Below are 5,000 nucleotides of genomic sequence, written 5' to 3'. Positions count from 1 at the left end.
TTTTTTTTTGGGGGGGGGGTGTTTGTTTGTTTGTTTTTTGTTGTTGTTGTTGTTTTGCTTTTTTTAAGGATTGGACCTCAGTTGCATGCAGACAACGGAGCACCCATATTTTTCATTTGTTCTTTTTCTTTATTCTTTTCTTCTTCTTTTTTCCTTTCCATTTTTTTTTTTTTTGGGGGGGGGGGGATGCTTTACGCTGCCTTTCTTCATAAGGAAGAAAACAACAACAAAAACAAAACAAAAAAACAAACAAAAACAAAGTTCCAAAATATGTCTGTTTTGCTATATAAATGGTCGTTATTTGGAAAACTTTAGTCTTGAAAATGTTACAGTAGTTGTATCTGTGTTTTTCTTGCCTAGTGTGTAAATTCCTTAGTGCTTGTATGAACTGTCCCTTTCTCACTTATTCCACTATCATAAAGCGCAATTATTAACATGTTTGTACATGTACAATCATTAACAGGTGTGCATTCTTGCGTGAACATGAGTGTGTGTGTGTTTGGCTTTTTGAACGAGTATCAGTTCGTGCGCGAATGAATCAAAGAGAAATTATCTACGCAAGAACTATACCATTATTATCAACACATCTGCCCTTATTGATAAAAAAAAACAGCAACAATAAATAACAACTGTAATGAGACAACAATGACATTAACCACAACAGCACCATCAGCGACAACCACAACAACGATAATTTACAACCATTATCGCCACTTCCACACTACCATCACCACTCTTAATAACTACAATAACTACAATCACATTAATAATGCTAACGTCATAATGAACTGGTGATATTCATATTTAAACCAAATAAACAGAAACAGAGACCGACTACGGAGCTTGAAAGAGAGAGAGAGAGAGGGGGTCTGAGGGGCGGAGGTAATTCTCTTCAATTCCAATCTCCCGCAGAGTGTTCCATAGCATTACACGATCGAAAGCGAAATGGTGCAAGAGAGTACGACAGGAGTATCTGGAGTAGTTGAGGTTTTTTGGGGTTTTTTTTGTTGTTGTTCTTTTGTTGTTTGGATTCTTTGTTGTTGTTGTTATTGTTGTTGTTTGAAAACGCCTCTGCTTAGACTTTCCGTCCCTGTCCAATGACATCCAGTTATAAGCTATGCAAACTTTTGTGTGTGTGTGTGTGTGTGTGTGTGTGTGTGTGTGTGTGTGTGTGTGTGTGTGTGTGTGTGTGTGTGTGTGTGTGATTAAGTAGTGTAATGCGCGTAGTCTTTGAAGCTGTTTTATGCTTTTGTGTGTAAGATCGCTATAATTTTTTCCTCCTTTCGTAAGTTCTTGCGTGTGTGTGTATGTGCATGTGTTTAGAGATTGTTGTAATGCGCTAAGTGCTCAAGAAGCACCCAATATTGTTATCATTATTATTCTTATTATCATTATTATTAATAGTAGCAGTATTCGTAGTAGTAGAAGTAAACATACGGAAATTGGTCTTGATAAGTTTTGATACAGTGATTGGTGTGAAGTTTTGATATGGCGATTAGTCTAAAATTTGGATGTATGGCAAATGACCCGATCTTTGCCTGTCGTGGCAGCTGGTCTGAAGTTTGGACATTTTGCAATTGGTCTTAAGGTTTGATGTGACAAAATCAGCTGAAGTTTGTATCGGGGATAAATGACCTGAAGGTTTGATGTGGCAAACAGAGTAAATAATCATACGGCAAATTGTCTTGATAAGTTTGGACATGGCGACTGAGTGTGAAGTCTGGATATGGCAAATGGTCAGAAGTCTGGACTATGGCAGCTGGTCTAAAGCTTGAAAGTGGCAACTGACTTCAACTTTAGATGGGTCAATTGGTCAGAAGGTTTTTTTTTGGGTTTTTTGTTGTTGTTGTTGTTGTTTTTTGGGGGGTTTTTGTTTGTTTTTTTGGGGGGGGTTGCATTTTTGCACATGGCAACTGGTTTGAAGTCTGGATATACCAAATGACCTGGAGTTTGGATAACATTATTGGTCTGCAGTTTGGCTATGCCAACTAGTCTGAAATTCGATATGGCGATGGTCTGAAGTCTGTACATGGCAACTGATCTTAAGTTTGGATTATGAAAAATGACCTGAAATTTAGGCGTGGAGAATGCTCTAATGTTACGATGTCTTCAAGGTTAGGAAATTATGGTGTAGCCAAAAGATGAAATTACAAAGTGGTAAATACACAAGCTATGAAGTGACAACTGAAGACAACAGACCTGACAATGAGTAACATTTCCAGATGTAACCTCCTTACCTAATATTGTTTGACAATGCATAATGGAATTAAGCAGTCCAGAAACCAAAAAGAATGTTTTAAAACAATCTCCGTTAGGTATATTCATTCTCTTCCAGCGGTCATATCTTACCAAGAAAAGAAAAAAAGAAAAAGAAACATGGTGTCCTGCAGCATGCTTTACTCAGCAGACTGCTGTTGTCAATCACACTGATTCCTCCCCCCCCCCCACCCCCCCACCCCCCACCCCACACCCACCCCCACCTGCCCAGCCCAATATTTCCACAAAAGTTAATCATGCATCTTTCTCATCTGATAATGGAAACTAAAACAAATGAATGAATGAATGAATGAATGAATACTAAACTAACTAAACAAACAGAAGAATGAATGATTTAATTATTCAATTAAAGAAGTGAATAGATTGAATGAATGAATGAATGAAAGATTTATTTATTATTAATGAATAGATTGGTTGATTGGTTGATTCACTGATCGATCGAACGATTGATTGATTGGTTGATTGATTGATTGATTGATTGATTGATTGATTGATTGATTGATTGAATAGTTGGTTGATTGATTGATCGATTGATCGATTCAAAACCAACCCTCTCCTGCAGTCATAGTCAGCTCTGTCCAAAAATTCTAACACACTCTTTTACACGGACAAGCCCCTGCACGATAAGATGATTACTAAAATAGTATTAAAAAAACCAAACATAATTTAACACCACCACCACCACCAACAACAACAACAACAAAAACATAACAATTATCCGCTAAAAGCAGGTGGGTGAGTGGGTGGTTTGGCTAACAGGCCCGTCATGTCACCTGAGGTGGGATTTAAAAAAAAAAAAAAAAAAACCAAACCCCTCCTGGGTCCCCGTGTGTTGTTCTGAGCAAGATGGAACTCAACGGAGGAGAGGGAGGTTCGAGGGGGCGGGGGAATGGAGGGTTTTTTGGGGGGTTTGGGGGGGGGGAGGGCGCAGGGAGGGGTACCCCTCCTGGGGAGCAAGGGTATGTGTGTGTGTGTGGAGGGGGGGTGAGGGATTGTGTGTGTGTGTGTGTGTGTGTGTGTGTTTGTGTGTGTGTTTGTGTATATGTGTGTGTGAGTGTGTGCATGTGTGTGGATATGTGTGTGTGTGTGTGTGCGCGCGCGCGCATGATTGTATGTATGTGGGTGTGTGCGTAAGTGCCTGCGTGTGTGTGCGTTAATGTGTCTGTTAGTGTGTGTGTGTGTGTGTGTGTGTGTGTGTGTGTGTGTGTGTGTGTGTGTGTGTTCGTTAGTGTATTTATGTGTGTGTCTGTCTGTATATGTGTGCGTGCGAGCGTGCCTGTGTGTGTCTGTGCATATATATATATATGTATTATGTGTTAGTGCGCGAGCGTGTGTGTGTGTGTGCGTGAGCGTGAGCGTGCGAGTGTGCGTGCATGTTTGTGTTTACGTGCTTTTGTGCGTGTGTTCGTGTGTGATGGTTGACGGAGTAAAGAGCAGTGGGATTTGTGAGCGTTCCTTGTTGCTGCTTTGTTTTCAACCTTTAGTTCCAATTGCTTTCTGTTGTTCGAATTTGGGCTTTGCTTTCTTTGGAAACGCGTTCTCCCCATCTAACAAACAATGATGGAACATGGAAAAGGTACGTCTGTCTGTCGGTCTATCTCTGTTTCTGTCTGTCTGTCTGTCTGTCTGTCTGTCTCTCTCTCTCTCTCTCTCTCTCTCTCCCTCGAGATATATATATATATATATATATGTCTGTCTCTCTCTCTTAGACCCTGCCCCCCAACACCCCACCACCCTTCCCATGTGTTTGTAGAATGGCCAATAAACTATTTGTCCTCTCTCTCTCTCTCTCTCTCTCTCTCTCTCTCTCTCTCTCTCTCTCTCTCTCTCTCCCTCTCTTCTTTCTTTCTCCCTCCCTCTCTCTAACTCTCTACCTTCTCACGTTATCTGCCTGTTCTCTCTCTCTCTCTCGCTCTCTCTATCACCCTTTGTCCCACCCCCTCTCAATATATGTAGATTTGTCTGTCAAGTGCACCTTTTTGACTCACTTGTGTAAACAAAGTGAGTCTATGTTTTAACCCGATGTTCGGTTGTCTGTGTGTGTGTGTGTGTGTGTGTGTGTGTGTGTGTGTCCGTGTGTCTGTGTGGCCGTGGTAAACTTTAACATTGCTATTTTCTCTGCAAATACTTTGTCAGTTGACACCAAATTAGGCATAAAAATAGGAAAAAGTCAGTTTTTTCCAGTCATCTTGTTTAAAACAATATTGCACCTCTGGGATTGGCACAAAAAATAAAAAAGAAGCCTAATTATATGCAAACTGCATTTACTGTTATATTTATATTTTTTGTATTCTCTAAACTTGGCACTTTGACCTCTTATTCTGACACAACAACAAGAGGAGTCATTATTATCATTTTCTGTTCAAACAGAAACTTCTTTTGCTAAGCATGGAATTTTTATGTATTTTGCAAACGTTTTGGTGCAGATAGTAAAAAAGGGAAATTACTCTGTAATTAATGCTAGGGGACTTCATTTATCACAAGTGAGTCTTGAAGGCCTTGCCTCTCTTGTTTTTCTTTTTCTATCCATTTTTTTTTTAAATTATTTATTTCAACAATCACCAACTCTCTACGGATGCGAGACATGGCGGACAACACAGACGATGCAGCAGAAGATTCAAACATTCTTCAACACCTGTCTGAGGCGCATCTACAAAATCCGATGGCAAGAAAAGATCCGAAACGAAGATCTGTGGGAGCGAGCGGGACAGGAACCAGTGGCC

The 5,000-nt window shown here is 40.2% G+C and overlaps 1 protein-coding gene across 1 annotated transcript in view; it reads right to left on the bottom strand.

Moving 5' to 3' along the window:
- The window catches only part of LOC143287238 (H(+)/Cl(-) exchange transporter 6-like), an 82,902-nt gene that overhangs the window by 22,144 nt on the left and 55,758 nt on the right, over nucleotides 1-5,000 (bottom strand). The window lies entirely within an intron of this gene.

Source organism: Babylonia areolata, chromosome 11 (assembly GCF_041734735.1).
Source record: "Babylonia areolata isolate BAREFJ2019XMU chromosome 11, ASM4173473v1, whole genome shotgun sequence".
In the NCBI taxonomy this organism is placed as follows: Eukaryota; Metazoa; Mollusca; class Gastropoda; order Neogastropoda; family Buccinidae; genus Babylonia; species Babylonia areolata.
This window is presented reverse-complemented; position numbering and strand designations above follow the sequence as displayed.